Source organism: Talpa occidentalis, unplaced genomic scaffold (genome assembly GCF_014898055.3).
Source record: "Talpa occidentalis isolate TD23 unplaced genomic scaffold, MPIMG_talOcc4v2.1 talOcc4.5, whole genome shotgun sequence".
Classification (NCBI taxonomy): Eukaryota; Metazoa; Chordata; class Mammalia; order Eulipotyphla; family Talpidae; genus Talpa; species Talpa occidentalis.
In genome coordinates this window covers 36,656,492-36,674,452 of record NW_023604861.1, presented here as the reverse complement: position 1 = coordinate 36,674,452, position 17,961 = coordinate 36,656,492, and the positions used below count along the sequence as shown (strand labels likewise).

The 17,961-nt window shown below is 34.7% G+C and overlaps 1 long non-coding RNA gene and 1 other non-coding gene across 3 annotated transcripts in view; one reads left to right on the top strand and one right to left on the bottom strand.

The window, feature by feature from the left end:
• The window catches only part of LOC119259946 (uncharacterized), a 67,048-nt gene extending 59,771 nt beyond the window's left edge, over positions 1 to 7,277 (top strand). For both annotated transcript variants that reach the window (XR_005128608.2, XR_008554313.1), the window contains 3 exons: positions 282 to 373; positions 3,672 to 3,841; positions 7,252 to 7,277. This is a non-coding gene — a long non-coding RNA (uncharacterized LOC119259946). The remainder of the gene's footprint in view (positions 1 to 281; positions 374 to 3,671; positions 3,842 to 7,251) is intronic.
• A 10,025-nt stretch (positions 7,278 to 17,302) lies between these two features.
• Positions 17,303 to 17,406, bottom strand: LOC119259992 (U6 spliceosomal RNA). The gene has a single exon (XR_005128638.1). It is a non-coding gene; the product is annotated as a U6 spliceosomal RNA (small nuclear RNA).
• Between the last annotated feature and the right edge of the window lie 555 nt (positions 17,407 to 17,961).

Sequence of the window (17,961 nt, the reverse complement as noted above, 5' to 3'; positions counted from 1 at the left end):
AAATAGTCACCCGTGCTTGGCGATACTGTCATGGACAGATAGCCACATGATCTCTTCTCATTCACAGAGACTTGTGAAGGAAATAAACACAGTCTGTGTATAAGCTTACCTAGGATCCCAGGGTTCAAATTATAATCTTAACTCTTAGGACATTTATTTAGTAAGAACACCAGCTTTTGCTCCTGTAAGTATCATCACTTTCCTTTATAAGCTTATTAATTACTATCTTTATAAAACACTTGTAGTTGATTCTTTTTGTGTTCTTTTGTTTAATGGAGCAGATAACAAGATGGCAACAATTGGTTCCTAGTTAATATTAGACATTTCATCAAGGAAATATCAACAAGAACAAGAAACTGACAAGTATGGAAAGGTAGGAAATCTAGATAGGTGTTAAAATAGACATTCACAAAAGTGTTTTTAGAGACTGAAAAAGTACAATTCTCTAAATTCTCAGGAGATCGGTGATGGTGTAGTGTGAAGGAAGAAGGAAGAAGCATTCATTCATTTTAAGATTTCATTGTAAGAAGTGATTTCCTAGACATAGATTATCAAAAAACATATTTAAAATATAGAAAGATAAGGTATAATAATATACGTGTGAAACTATCTGTATGTAAAAAATTACTCATTCTATATTATAAATATTTGTTTCAGAATTTTTTGGAAATAGGGCCTCCCTGGTGGCACAGTGGTTGAGTGCTGGGTTGCGAAGGTGCCCGCAGCCTCTGCAGTGCCAGTTCGATCCCCAGCCACCGGGCAAGGGTCCCACATGGCGCGCAGACCTCTCCTGCCACCCGCTGTTCCCTTCAGCAGTGTACTTCATCACTCTCTCTGTTCTACTCTCCGCTCTGGCTCTGGTGAATTCTCTCACCCTCCCGCACCTCTGACTGTACCCATTGCTTGCATAAATAAATAAATAAATCTTTGGGGGGACAAATTAAAAAAAATAATTTTGGAAATAGCAAGCAATGGATAATGAATTCAATTCATTCATAATCTATTATGATGATATTTATTATGTCATGCTATGTCATACATTGGCCTTGTATGAATAATGGTGAACAAATGAGATAAACATCTCCTTGTCCTATAGATCTTACCATTAATTTAGCAAAGATGAAGAATATACACACAAGAAAAAACTATTAAACAATCATTAAAATGTAGTGTGAGAACATAAAGATCTGATAAAAAAATTCAGGTAGCATTTTGCAGCAATTCAAAGATCAGAAATATTTTTTAGTTAAGATAAAGTCTCTTCAATTATGTATATAATATCATTGGAATTCTATTGTACATTTACAGAGCTGTTTAAAGATTGTTATATAAATGAGAGATATAGAATTACATTAGAATTTTAGAAAGTCATTTTTAATCATTTTGACAAAAGAATGGAAGGAGATTAGAACAAAAAGAAACATTATTTGGGAGACAAACACTACACAATAGATTAGTTATATGCTGAATCCAAATTCATTGCAGCAGTAACAAAAAGGAGTAATTGATTGGTGATACTGCTAAGAGGTATCTCAGAATTGATTATATTTTGATATGTTCTTCTTTGTTTAAAATGAAAATAGTCAATAATATCCAGGGTAGAGGTAAATGGACACTGCTGGAGGTTGTATAAATTGTTACATCTCTTTTGGGAAACAATTTGGTAATAAGTATGAAGAGTTCTGAAATTATTCATGCACTCTGACAGTTATTCTACTTCTGGGAATCAATCATACAGAAATAACTGTAAATACAAGAAAAGTGTCTTACACAAATAAGTTCAGTGAAACATTTTCAAAATAGTAAAATAAATGGAAGTTGTTTAAGTGTTCAATTCAATGTATAAATAACTATGTGGGATTTTAAAGCAATTTTATACATTAAATAATATAAATCAAACACAAAATTAAGTGACCTGCAAAATCATGCCTATTATAAAATATGCACAAGAAAAAATAGAGATGATTCATCAAAGTTTATAGGTTTTAATTGAGTGGTAAGAATATTTTATATTTAGTTTTTATAATTTAATTTTAATAGTTGTACGGGGACTTTTGTTCATCAAGGATACATGAAATTGTATTATTATTATTAAGTTGTAAGCCATTGTATGTGGTAGTAAAAAATAAAATTATAAATCAATAAAAATTATAACAAATTTCTTATTTTGAGGAGGAAATACATTGTAATGTAACTTAGGTGAGGACATATTTGAATAGGTACATGCATGCCTTATTTAATACAGGTAAAGAAGTATAAATAAATTATTAGGTGAAAAAGAGTGCCAATGGGAAATTCCAGATGATAGGAACATTAATAAGCGAGTAAAAATAATATAAAAATGTCATAGAGCTAGAACAATTAATTTATGTATTATTCAGTTACCAATCTACCCATTATTTTTCCTTTTAACATATACATTATCCAATAATGTGTAAGACTACAATAAGTGCTACAAAAATTCAACCTCAAGGGCCTCCCTGGTGGCGCAAGGGGTTAAGCACATCACTGTGAAGCTATCCGCAACCTCTGCAGCATGAGTTTGATTCCAAGCTGGCTAGGGAGCTAACCATATGGCACAGCAGACCTCTCCTGCTGCTCCCCTCAGCAGTGCATTCCAGTCAATCTGCCTGTTCTATTCCCCACTCTGTCTCTGGTGAATCCTCTCACACACACCCCACACCTCTGGCCTATACCCCAGTTCTTGTATGCATAAATAAATAAATCTTAAAAAAAATTCAACCTCAGTATTACTTTACACATAAAACAGGCTTTACATAAAAAGGTTTTGCAATTTAAATAATAGATAAAAGCTACTCAGTATCACCAAAGAGAAAAATGAAAGAAATCAAGTGTGAAAGAGACTTCAAAATACAGATATCAACTAGAAGTGTCAATATCTGGTTAGAAATTAATTATTTTAAGTACCAGAATATGCCTAATTGCTTGCAGACATAGTGTCATTGAGGTAGATAGTGTCTTTTAAACAAGATAGACAGAAATGATAGACAAGACTGAAAAAGAGTAAAACGGTGATGAAGAAAAAAGAGGAGATAAACATTATAAACCTAGGTAGAGCCAATGGAGAAAGGTTGAAGATAAAAGAGAAATGACAAAGTCTAATAACAGAGAAAATGAAGTGTTGAGAGGGAACTAATAACCTTAACCTGAAAGGCAGATTAGTTGTCCACTGTCCAATGAAAATAAAAACAGACAAGAAAACACCACAATTTTTAAAAGTATCTCTGGGACAAGAATTGAAGGAGTTCATGACTTTGTCTTTTTGAGACAAGATGAAAGAGAGGAATACTAAAACCAAGGGTGGACAAAGAAAACAGTTTAAAAGTTAAACATTTGACTTGTTGCCTATAAGAAGTAAATATGAAATGTGTCTGGAAATGTTGAGTGAGTGCATGAACTCTCTATATATGGAGATTCAAGTTCTTGCAAATATGATTTTGTCCAGTTATTCTCAGCAGTCAGAATGGAGCAAACATATTACAGGATTAATTTGTGGCAGAAGCCTGCATAGACATAGAAGTCAAATTGTCATATGAAAATCATAAATCAAAGCAAATATATTTTAATTTAGTTGTTTGAAGGACGTCTACACAAAGAAAAATACCTTACTGGAAGCATAAAGATATATTCTAACAATTTTCTACTTGCAGCTGGGTGAAATAACTTGAAGAAAAATGTCCACACCAAGAAACACTATAAAATCAATTGATATACAAATCAAACCCAACAAACCAAATTTTTTCCTGATTGAAGGTTTTGATATAATTCTAAGACAAATGGAACCTCAAAGTCAAAGACATCAGGAGGAAGGATCAGTGAGGTAAGTCTATATTTTATAGCTAGCTTTCCCTTCCAAGAACTTGTTAATGCTTGGCTTATTGTGACAGGATGAGAACCCAAGAAAACGGATAATATTAAGAGCCAGAGCAGGCAATGTTTGGTGCTGAGTGACTAAAAGAAACTTAGAACGTGGCTATAAGGAAAGACAGATGCTTATGAGCTGAACTCCCAGTAAGAAGTAAGGAGCAAAGACATAATTCAGACCAGTCAGGTTTTGTATCTGAGGATATTCAATTTTGAACTTCACAAAGCAGAAAAATAAGAAGCTATTAAAAAGATAAATATCAGTGTGTGTATGCTTCTCAATTTCTAGTTAAAAAAAAAAAATTGTAATTCATGGGGGCCTCCTGGTGATTAAGTTTCAGAATTATCATCAATATGACCTGAGTTCAATCCCTGGCCAGGGAGCTAACCCACATGGTGCAGCAGACCTCTCCTGTCTTGCCCACTGTTCCCCTCAGCAGTGTATTTCAGTAGATCTGCCTGTTCTGCTCCCCACTCTGTCTTTCGTGAATCCTCCACCCCACACACCTCTGGCCTATACCCCAATTCTTGTATGAATAAAAAAAAGTTAAAAAAAAATTAAGGCCCAAATTATAAGGGTTACCTGTATGTAGATTGATACATTTGACTATATTAGCAGTGCTATTAAAAGACTACAGTGGGGGGCGGGGGGAGGAGAAGAGGGATTAGGGCCAGAAAAAGGGGGTGGGAATTTTATGGGGAATATAACCAAAATGAAAATGCATACATTGTGCAAAAATGAAAAATGATGTAAGAATTATATAAAATAAAATAATTCATAAAAAAAAGAAGATACTATTAGAAACAAAATTTCTACCTCTGAGTCAGAGATAATATTAGGTGTGGGTGGCATACATAAAAGAGGACTTGTGTCCTTAATTAAAAAAAAAAAAAGACTTTTACAAAACAGAGGCGAAAGAATGGATAATAATAAACATGGGTAAAATTGGAGTTAATACTTCAAGTAAGGATATCGAAATCACTAACACATGAAAGATTCAGAATTCATTAAAATTGAATCATGAAATTCATTCAATAGGAATAGAAACCGATATAATTATTTGGAAGTCCTTTTGGCAATATCTAATAAAACAAAAGGTTTATATTCTATTATTTGGAAATTTTATTTTTCCATAAATATCAAGCGGATTCATATATATGTATGTGCATGTGTGTACATGACATAGATAAACATGCACCAGAATGTTTATTATAGCACTCTTTGTAATAAGCTAATCCAAGAAACAATCCAGGTATATTAACATAGTGGAGAAATAAGTTATTATATATTAATTCCACAGAAAGCTATAAAGTGATGGGATCAGCAATCTGTTGCTAGATATGATGGTATGTTCAGAATGAGAAATTCACTTAATGATTTATGTACCCTTATGTATGTTATAATTGCTTCAGTAGAAATTTCACCTAAAATAATTCTCAAACATGTGGGTTAGACTCGTAAGCAATTTTGTATTGAGTACATTTTCAAACCCTAGGCTTTTTTCATAGAAAACTTGAAAAAAATATGAAATTTAAGCAATAGTAAAACATTCAACAATTACAAAGCAAACATATATCTATCATACATAAAAGATTTCAGTTATCACGCAATTCAACCGTGTATCTTTCAAATGATTATTGCTTTTGAAATTTTTTTCTTTGAAATATACTCTCATTTCTGTTAGGCATGAAAGTGCCCATTTTAGCACTTTAGTTTAGCTATTTATAATATTACTTTGGTTGAAATTGATCCAAACTCATTATCTGCTATTTCTTAATTATAACCCCATCTGACCTTCACTGTATTCAAATTCTATGAACTAAAATTTTTTTCAGATAAATTACTGTAACTGCATATATACAGTTTCTAACAAAAATAAATAACGGCTATGTGAAATATACATCTACTAACCTGACTTTTTAAAACACAAGATAGCTCTGATTGCTAGATTTATTCTATCTTACACACATGCAATGCTGTCATACTAGCAGTTACAAAATCATTTTAACATGTTAGCATTTGCATTAAAAAAACAAATTGGAGAAACAAGGTCTTTACATATTACCTGTAACATTAAGTAAGGAAGCACCCTTCAAAAATACAAAGTTTGCAATTTATTCAAAGGGAGACTAAAATATATTCTGATACTGATCTATCTTCTCATAGGGTTTCTTTAAATCATTAAGCGGGACGAGACAAAGTTTATTATTTTGAAATAATTTTGTTTCTAAATTAAATTCTATTATATTCAAGATGTTTGCCAAAACCCTTCTAAATTAGCAAAAGCAAATTTAGATAACTGTTCATCTTTTTGTCTGTATTTGTTGCAATAGTGTTTTTGTTGCAAGAAATTGCCGTCTGTTTCCAGCTAAGGATTGTTTATTTCTACCCTAGAGAAATTTCTTCTGCATATGTTTAGAAAATAATTGAGAATTCTTGCTGTTCATTCCCAGGGATTCTTTTAAGTAAACTTCTATTATCCCATAAAGAAGTAAGCAGAAATAGTAAAATTTATAGTAGGGATCACATCAGTGTCTCTGAGAGGAGCAGAAAAACATGCAAATTTTAACCAATTGAATGACTTGTTTGTCTGAAAGATGTGACATTGTTGATATAATTTACATCTTTGGATTATGTGCTTTCAAGCCCCCTTAAAGTTTAATAGCACTGGCATGCCTTCCACATTAGTTCATTTTAAAAAGATGCCTTAACCAAAGTTAGTGGTGTTTTATTAATTACAGAGAAGAAATAAGCATAAATATATGAAACATATAACTTTATCTTTGGCGGGGTGTGAGTCTACTGATATACTCCAACCCCCACCCATGGCTCTAATCTTATTAACAAGGTGTTCCACTAATCAGTCCCTGGGGTGCAAAGCAGATCAGTTACCACCCCCTGGGCATTCCCGACCATACCCCTCAGGATGTATACCTATTGCCCCAGGGCAATCAAGCATCCTGATCTTGTCTAACTGGAAAGGAGCCTTGTACACTACACATTTAACATTCGTCATTTATGCTACAAAAAAAAAATGTTATGGGCCTCCCTGGTGGCGCAAGGAGTTAAGACACAACCTATGAAGCTGTCTGCAGCCACTGCATCATAAGTTCTATCCCCGGCCAGGGAGATACCCACATGGTGCAGCAGACCTCTCCTGACTCACCCGCTGCTCCCCTCAGCATTGTATTTCAGTCAATCCTTGTTCTGTACCCCACTCTGTCTCTGGTGAATCCTCTCACCCCCCCCCACTTCTGGCCTCTACCCCCTGGTTCTTTTATGCATAAATAAATAAATCTTTAAAATATAGTTATTATGAACGGTGTTTTGGTAAGTTTTCTTAATGAACATTAATCTCTTTGTAGGGTAAATGGATCAATTAGGCTTTTTACACCACTACCCTGTGTGGCTATCACCTGTGGTTAATGCAAGCGGCACTTGGGATTGTGGGCACGGGGCACATTTCACTGATTGTGGACACCTGGAGCATGGGTGCGCACGCATGTGTAAGTGTGCATAGCTGAGCCTAGAGGTCAGCGATATAAGGGTGGCGTCACTCAGAGACGGAGGGTGACTACAAGACAGCTACAAGAGGACAAGTGACTACAGAAGAGGTGAGACTGTGAGAAAATGTCAGAGCCCAGAAAAAAAGAGTAAATTTTTTGGGAACTGGGAGGCTTGGTAGCCTGCCTGCCTCCTAGCCCCTCGTTACCAGGCTGTGCCTTCTTCCTTACATGCCAGCCTCCCTGCCTGGTGTGCTTATGTCGCTGGTTCTCTGAGAGAGCATTAAAGCCTGAAAAATCCAGTGAGGGCTCCAGGACTCTCCTTATCCGTCTACTTGAATCCATACTGAACCTGCCCGATGCTTGCTGGAACAACACTCTTGTATAAACTTTGTCATTTAAAATTTCTGTGCTATAGAACATATTCTTTCATACCACTCCGGACATTGAAAATCTACTAATTTTTCAAAGTAAATGTACTGAAATAAGAAAGTCAAATGGAGAATGGGTTTAAAAATTCTATAAACACGCAAATTAGTTTATTCATAATACATAAAAGAAGTTATAATCTATTGTGTTACTTGATTAAATTTTAGATATAAAATAATTTCATTTTTTTCAGAAACCCACTATATTCTATGGAGAAATTACTTCCACAAATTAATGGGATTAAAAATGACAACAAGGTAATACTGCATTCTGTCATTTTCTGTTATTTAGATGGAGTGTTTTGCATTTTGAATATTCAATTTCATATTTAATTTTAAACTTTTCCCTTTATTCAATTCAAGGTAAAGTTAGGTCTTTAGTGATTTGGATTTCAAGAGGAAAATGCTCACTTTAATAGCTCCTCATGACTTTATTTCTCTAGACTTTCCTCCTGTGGCCTCCAATTTAATTGCAATCATGGAGACAAAATACTATTGGCTAGTGAAGAGGGCAGCTGTATCAGATCTGATCACAGGGCTTAGTGACCTTATTAAAGGCACAATCAGTTCCCCACCTGAGGAAAGGAGATCCTCCTGATCATCTTGGTGTAGAGTAGTAGTAATATCCTTTGCCAATTTGACAGTCTTATCAGTGGTATTTTTTTATGGTGGTAATTGCCAATATCATCCTAACCTAACCAACTTGAGAGACAGTCATGTATTTTTTGGTCTCTATCAACAGTTTCAAATCCCCAAACTTGTTTAGGTGTCAGAATCTCAAAAATTTGCTGAACATCATCTTGTTTTGTTATTTAGAACTCTCAGATTAATGGGAATTGCATAATAAGAATAGGACATAGGGCGTCCCTGGTGGTGCAGACTCAGCACTATGAAGCTATCACCACCCACTGTGGCATGAGTTAGAACCCCGGCCAGGGAGCTACCCACATGGCCCCGCAGACTCCTCCTGTCTTCTTTCACACTGCTCTCCTCAGCAGTGCATCAGTAGATTCACCTGTTCTGCTCCCCACTCTGTCTCTGGTAAATCCTCTTATTCCCACACCTCTGGCCTACAATCCAGTTCTTGTGTGCATAAATAAGTAAAAATAAGTCTTAAAAATAGGATATAAATTCATTTTCTTGGGTTTTTGAGAGTTTTATGACTTCAGAGTCAGCAATAATGTGAACTAAATGATATTCTCTTATTTGCAAATACAGGGAAAGTACTCCTAAGTATTCTATAAATGTTCCACATATTGTTATCATGTTTTGTTTCATGTTACACAAATGAGTGAAAGGTAATCATTTATTAAATATTTAATACCACACTGTCATATCCAAATGTTGTAGAATGCTGTATAATTTTATAATCAGCAAAACTATTAATGTTAAATCATTTATATGAAAGTGAATATTTGAAATGACAAAATAAACCATGAGGATCTATAAATTATGAAAATATTACACATACCACCATAGTCATGAAATCTAGGAAAAAAACAAAAAATATAAATTGATTTTCTAAAATGACTGTATTTTACCTATACTTTGGTTATCCACTTTTCTCTTTTCTCTTTAGAAGATAACAAATTTGGAAAATAATATTCTAGAAAGAGCGGAAAGAAAATTCTGTCTTTAGCATCATGGATTAATATTATTTATTAGGAATGATGGCTTAGAGAAATTTCCCTCAGCTTTGAAACTCTATATTGATAATTTTGTATACATTTTCAGGCTTATTAAACATAGGAAAAGATATTTCAGTGTTTTATTATATAAGATGAAGGATCTCAAGTTATCTTAACTATACTTGCAAGTGATGACTCTTAAAATAATTTTTAATCCCTGAAATTTATTCACTATTTTGCCAACAGCATCTTCTTCAAATTGTAAATGTTACATTATATCATGAACTACATTTCAATAAACATGATTAAAGTTCACTCTACCTAAAAGTTAAATAATTTATCAAATTGAAGATGTTTTGGTGTTCTTTTATGTGGTATTCAAACCCGGTAAACTGTATGATGTTACTATTACTTGCCTGTTTCTTCTTTTTCACTTCTAATTTGGCAATGATCTTTACCTTTGTGGTGTAATTGTTTATAGTTCACTGGCTATCATGACTCCATTTACTGTCAATTTTTTTTTTTTTTTGGTTTCTATTTCATATGTAAGAATTTTAACATTTTAAAGTATATGGAATCTTCTTTTGTCCATTTCTGCCCTCCCTTCTTCAGGGCCCTGACAGGACCACCAGTACTGCAGGAAGACTGAGTCTTCTATGCCCCCTGATGCCCTCACTTCAAGGGCAGAATCTTTACCTCAGCTATTGCTGAGGTAAGGTTTTAATTACCCTGGCTCCCAGTTGGTTACAGAGCAAAAATTTCCACAATGAGAACAAAATCCAAAATCACCAGGGATTATCATAGTCGATGTATCACTCTGGAAAAAAAAAGGACTCTGTCTTCATTTCCAAGGAGGTGTTTTAGGTTTTATGCAAGAGAACAAACAAACTTTAAAGACAAAGAGTATTGCAAATTGATCTGAAGTAATTGAATTTGTTTGGAATACAGTTTCGTGAACTCCATGCCTAAATAAATTGTTACAAAATGGGAATCTTGGGGGGTGTGGTTGGTGAGCAATTAAGAGAAAGTTGGTAACTCCTTGATGCAATAAAAATTCAGTAGAGGGACTCAGGGAAAATGATCCTCTAGAAAAGCTCTTTGTGGTCACAGTCAATTCTGGGAGTTAGAAAGTTTGTGCTTGTGTATGTGCTGTGCTGCACCCACATGGATATAACTAATATGGGGACAATAGGAAAGAATTCCCCAACCTACACCAGACTAACACAAGGCAGAAATCTTAACAACATAAGGGGATTAAACAGAACTTCTGACCAAACACTGACAAAATCACTATATTGATCCAGTAGCAGCTCCTGCAAAACCAGGCTTAAAAATAAAATCATACTCATTCCTATCAATCTGAAAGATTGTATGCATGCCCACAGCTGCACTGCTCATGGACAATTGAGGAGGGAACTTTTAGGCCACAAGTCCCAGCCTGAATGTGGACAAAAATTAAATTCACTGAATTGTGAGAGCAACTTCCAAACAACACATATATCCAAATATATACTAAAAAATGAGAGAATAAGCAATACATCACATGCAAGGGAAGCCCAATAAGTCATATAACATCTTAACAGCTAAATTCTCTTCAGTACATTTAAGATCCAAACACAATTAGTATATTTAAAGTTAGAGGGAAATAAAACCTGTCACACAGGAATATACACTGAAACCATTCCGGAAATGAAGGCAAAATGACAGTATGACCAGATAAACAGTAACTGAAAGGCTTTGCTACTAGAAAAATATACTTAGAAGAAATATAAAAAAATTTCTTTATACTAAAGCCAAGTGACATTGGACAATAATTCTGTTTATTTCTATTTTTTTTTGAGGCGACATTGGTTTTCTGTAGGTTAAGCTACTACACTTCATTGCAGTTCTAGTGTGACAGTTCTGTATTAGAATTGAAGATTGCAGGGTATTAACATAGGTGAAGGTATTGGATGCTGTGCTTTCTATTGTATTGTATGAAACCTCATCACCAGTCAGAATGCCTAGAGCATGAAAGTCAGCATGAGGTAGCAGTTCAAAAACCCAGCCTACATGGTAAGGGCTGGAGATGTGGGTTATGTTGTGGTTGCTACAGTTAATTGTCAAGTGCATAAGCCTCCTTTGGTGCAGTATCTTGCTGAGCAGAGGAAGGGATTTGCCATTACCATTTTCTAAAGTCAGGTCAAAGCCTACTTCACCAGTGGTAGTCTACAAGAAGCTCCGAATTGCTACTGACACTTCAGCTGCACTCTAGTTCTGATCTCAGTCAGCAGTCTTGATGGAAGTGCCTTTTAGTGAGGTCTGGTACAAGCTGAGTGGGACAGGTTGTGGGCTTGAGGCACAGGCAGGCAGCACAGGAAGTGGTAGATTTCTGTAGTAGTTAGGCTGTCAGATGTCTGCTGAGCTAAACAAGGGAGACATTGGTGCTTCTTGGGACAACCAAAATACTCCACAGTCCCCAAGTGTGTTAGCTCCCTAACTCCCCAGTAATCAGTGCTCTTTGTGATAGGAGGTTCTCACTCCTGTGCAGTGATCTCATGTAGAAAGAAGCCCAGGGATTCAGAGGTGAGAGAGAGTGTCTACTCCCAGTGCCCCAATATCATTTCTGTCATTACCATTCCTAAGGTTTCCTACCCTTTCCAGTGGCCTCTAACCACCTCATGTAGCCCTGAATCACCAAGTGCTCAGTTCTCTTCAAAGGGTAGTTCTTCCCTCGATGAGGTTGGTCCACGATGTCTATGCAGGAAAAGATGTCTGATTCTGATCTAACATCTTAGGTTATCAAACATGCTGCATTTAGATTTTGTTAAATTTAAGTCATGTAAATGTTCTTCCTTTTCCTTGTATGTGTACACAGATATTAAGTATACTTATGACAGGCAATGCTAATTATTACATTAAAAATAGTTATTAATAGGGGAAACATGTTAGATATCAATATCTATATTCTTTAGTAGTTAAGCAGATGAATACATATTTACAGCTTTGGGGATATCAACTATGAATCACATATATTGAATATGGAAAAAGTAGACTCTTACAATCTAGAATGAAAATGTATGCTCCCAGTTTTGCAGATAAATGCCAGTGTTAGATGAATATATCTAGAATCATTTGAAGTAAGTGGTTATTTAATTTATATTTTATTTTATATGCTAATAAAACATTATTGTTTATATTAATTTAGGTAACATCAATGAACTCATTGATGCTATTTACCAGCATGATATTGATATGGATAGTTAGCTAATATTGAAGCAAAATAATAAATCCCTGTACAGATTTCACTTAACATGTGTTCAATGTACAATATGTAATTATTTCTACAAAATGAACTAATTAGAAAGGATAAAATCTCTTTGTTGTAGTTTATGTTTATGTCTTTCATCCAGCTGTTAGGAAACTTCAGCATTACATTGAAGGAGAACAGCAAATCCTAATTGACATATAAAATGTCTTTAGACAAAGTAAATAACAGTAGTTATCAATATGTAAACAGACCTTCATCTATAAAATAATTTCTACGTGAGTCCTGGAAACTATATAGGTCATATGAACCAGGAAAATATAACTAAATATGAGTACTTTATATTTATTGAATAAAATAACTAACAATAGTGGAATGACCTGTAGTTTTTCTCACATACATAATTACATAAAATATATTGAACTCCACAAAAGGGCAATAGTCCGATCAAAAATACACTTTGAGATATATTAACATTACTCTCATAATACTGCACATTATGTCCAAAAGAAGAAAGATTTTGCCTTTTTGTTTCTCTTACATAGTATCAGATATCATAGGAAGAAATAGAATGATTAATAATGTAACTGACATATTATGGCAAATCAGTTATGTCTTTCCATATTTGACTTACTTTATTTTTAAAGAGATTAAGAATTAGTCATATAGGGCCTCCTTGGTGGTACAAGGGGTTAAGTCTCAGCATTATTAAGCTTGCTGCAGTCACTGCAGCACAAGTTCCAACCCTGGCCAGCCAGGGAGCTAACCCACATGGTGCAGCAGACCTCTCCTGTCTCTCCCACTGCTCCCCTTAGTAGTGTATTTCAGTCAATCTACCTGTTCTGCTCCCCACTCTGTCTCTGGTGAATCCTCTCACTCCCCTCCCCACACACCTCTGGCCTACACCCCAGCTCTAGTATGCATAAATGAATAAAACTTTAAAAAAAAAAAGAGTCATATAAAGTAAAGTCATGTGTACTCCTCTTTAATCCCCACCCTCTCTCTCTTTTTTTTTTTTTTTTTTTTTTTATAGAGGCATGTTTTTTTTTTTATTTATTTATTTGTTTGTTTGTTTTGTTTATACATGCACTGGGTACAGTCAGAAGCGCGGGAGGGTGAGAGAATTCACCAGAGCCAGAGCGGGAAGCAGAGCAGGCAGAAGGACCGAAGTACACTGCTGAGGGGAGCAGCGGGCGGCAGGAGAGGTCTGCGCGCCATGTGGGACCCTCGCTGGTGGCCGGGGAGCAGCCGGGGATCGAACCGGCGCGGGCAGCTTCGCAACCCAGCGCTCAACCGCTGCGCCACCGGGGAGGCCCCTCTCTCTTTTTTTTTTAAGATTTGTATTTATTTATTTATACAAGCACTGGGTACAGTCAGAAGCGCGGGAGGGTGAGAGAATTCACCAGAGCCAGAGCAGGGAACAGAGCAGGCAGAAGGAACGAAGTACACTGCAGAGGGGAGCAGCGGGCAGCAGGAGAGGTCTGCGTGCCATGTGGGACCCTCACCCAGAGGCCGGGGATCAAACCGGCGCTGCAGAGGCTGTGGGCAGCTTGGCAACCCAGCGCTCAACTGCTGCGCCACCGCCACTGGGGAGGCCCTCAACCCTCTCTTTCTATCCTTAATTGGGAATGGTTACTACTGGTGATAAATTTTCCCTGATATATCTATATAAGTTTTCCATGTATTCATATATAAACTAAGATAGTAGAATATCTCTGTATACTTAAAATTTCTATATAAATATGTGATTTATTATTCCATTACTTTTTTCAATATTCTTTGTTGTTATTACAAATCTAGTTTATTTTGACCATTGTATAATAATTCATTCTATGGTTATACCACACTTTTGGTGATTTTTTTGGTATTTGGTATTTTAGATTGCATATAGTCGGGTAAAGGCAGTAATATTCACTTAACTAAAAATGGATTTACTTTTTCAAGGTAATGTGTATCTACGGTTGTTTGTAGTGTTGAAATCTAGTTCATAGATATCAGCACTAATGGCTATGTGTGTGTGTGTGTTTGGCTGAATTGTGAAGGATGAAACTGCAAACATCAGGATCATTTGGAAAGCAGGAGGAAGAAAGACAAGTGTATACAGTTGTATGCCAGTTGATCTCTATTTCAAAGAGTTTTCCTGAACAATTGCATCCAACATTCCCCACATGTGTGTAACATTTATCTTATATAATATCATATGGGTACTAAAAACAATTGAGGATCAGCAATTTATTTTCCTTTGTGAGCTGAGTATAATAAAACATAAATAAAATCAAGCTTATATTTTTAAGAAAAAATGAGCAAGAAATGCTGCCAAAATACTATTCCTGTAGATTTATATTTCCACACATGCATAAGTATTTCTCTAAGGTCTATCTAGTAGTGTGAATACAAGATCATAGATAGGAGAATTAAAAATATCATTGACCAATTTGGGATCGTTTTGTGTACAAAAAGGAGGACTGCTAATTATTATGGCAGGAAAATATTGAATACTATTTTGTATTTCATACAAAATTTTTCTTTTGTTCTTCCTAGTCATAGAATATATGCTTCTTTAAATGATCTATATATTAAGTTGCAAATTAGCTTAGAGCTTTCCAACAGCATTTGAGATTTTCCACTGATCTCCATTCTATCCCAAACTTAGCATTACATTTTATGTTTTTCCAATGTGATTTTTGAAAAATGTATTCTAGATTATCATGAACATGCTTACCAGAGAGGTTTACTGAATAGTTCTATTACCCAGTTTCCATTGAATTGTTTTATACAAACAGATTTTTAGTAAATCTTTATATATCCTATCTATGCTCATCCCACTGAAGAGTTACGGATGCTCGACCAAAATTAGTTTCAATGTGGAAAATGATAATACACACCCAAATGAGTGTGAAAGATTTATTAATAACATAATAATTTCATACAGAGGGCAGAACACTTTCCTAAACTGGTACAAAGCTGTTTTGAGAGTGTGCAAAGAAAACTGGTTTGTGGTTTTTATGGGGGTAAGGGTTAAAGCTTTGCTAAGGATTCCCAAACTTGGTTTACTTTAAATTCCTGCTAGAACTTGAAAGGGAGCACTTAAATTTTACTATCAGTTTCGAGCGATACAGGAATGAACAGAAAGGAGTTGTAATTTTCAAAGTTATCAGCGACCAAAGAGTAGACATTTTTGACTCTCTATTATAATTAACTTCTGATGGTTGACTGAAGAATGAAATGTGTTGTTTCATTTAATTAAATTTTAGCTTGTTTAAGTAAGTTATTATTGAACTATATTAGGCCTGCAGATTGAGACTACTAAGTGAGGTAAACATTACAGTGAATTTCTAGTGTAAGATTCAAACATTGTATATTCTATGACGTAAACACTGGTTATTATCAGTGGTGTCTGGACTACTGTAAAGGTAAGTTCTCATATCAGTGCTTTAATAGAGGTAGATACATGAATAATCTTGATTTCCATGTCTGTGAAGTAAGACGAGGGCCCTCCCTCAAATAAGTAATCAGTGTTTCTGACAGTGACCAGCAGAGGACCCCAAGTAGCTGTGTGAATTTTCAGATTTTGTTTATTTCTGACTAAGGAATACTTTGTCAAGATCCCTGCTTAATGTTTGCTAATTGTGTTAACTCTAAGCCAAAGAAGATTTTTTCCTCTTGGGTTTTGTAATTTTGGATTGTTAACTCATAGTTTTGAATCCCTCAAAAAAAGAAAGCTTCTTCTTACCCCTCTGTAATGATAGTTATTTATTTCTTTACTACCCAGTTATTCCTAGCTCCCTTTATTGCCTCTCTGTGATAACTCCTTTATTTTTCTATCCAGCACCTTTCTGAGTAGGAAGACTTTCAAGAATGCTAAATATAGATCTGTATATAAATTCTAATTACCAGTTTATATTCAAAGTCTCAGTTCCTTCCCCAATGAGGCATCATAACTTAAGATTCTAGATTCCTAAAATTAACAACCTGTACCATGAAGCATTCAGGGTATTTAGTGCTGTGCCTTCCACTTGATTTTAACCCCTAGAAATTTCCTTTAGTTTCTTTGAAAATTATCTAGCAATTAAATGGGATTTTCTGAAGCATTTCTAATTGTTTGTAGTAAGAGATCTTTTCAAATTATCTAATCTCTCATTTCTTTTTAAAGTAAATGTATGATTTCTTTTTGGTTAAAGTATCATATAAATAGAAGAAAAGAATATTAATACTAGTAATAGTGAGATCGTGATTTATTACTTTACTATGTATACATTATATGCTTACTACACATTATGTATTTTAATTCTCACTGCTCCATAAAATATGTAGTATTACTCTGTTTTTTTCCAGATAAGAAACTAGTGGCTTATTAACATTAATTGGAAATCTAATTTAGGGTGGCCTGATTCCATCCATTCACTCATTCAGAGTATGTATGAGTTTATCCATTTATTTAACAATATGTGCACAGTCTAGTAGTAGAGATGGATATAAAACAAAAGTAACCAAAACATAATTATCCAAATTGTAATCATAACTATGAAAAAAAAGTGTAGGTTGCAACAAGAGCTTATGGTCATGTATATCATTAAGGGTGAGTTATCAAAGAATAAATGGTTAAGCACTGAAATATAGAATGCTTCATGAATTTGCATGTCATCCTTGCACAGGGACCATACTAATCTTTGTATCTTTCCAATTTTAGTATATGTGCTGCCAACGCAAGCACAAGTCATGAAATACAACATTTGGCAATATAGACTAAGTTAAGATTGTGTATAGGTATGTGGTATTAGAGTAAAATAAATGAAAAAAGAGAAAGGGAGAGAGGATGTTACTGACTGACATGTAGAGGTATTTTGAAGTTAAGACATGAAGTCACTGGTACCTTCAGAAAACTGCAGGAAGATTAAGTATGGGTAGTATATAATATCAAAATGAAGAACCCAGGCTACAATTAAAGCATGTAGAACATAATAAGTAATGTTAAAAGCATTAAAATATATTAGGTACCTTTATTGTAGTTAATGTATGCATAGGAATTACTTTATTGGTCATGCTAATACAGAACTTTCTGTCTTAATGGTCCCATTAAACATTATTAAATTTTGTGGCCTTCACAACTGGGATGTTGACATTCCATGCATCCTTAAAAGTCAGTTATACATTAGGCAAAAAAATCAGGAATGTGAAAAATATTGTACTGTGAAGGAGTTAATTCTTTCAAGTGAATTAGAATAGGAAGAAGAGGTATAAAAATTGGTAGATAAACTCAGACCAATTT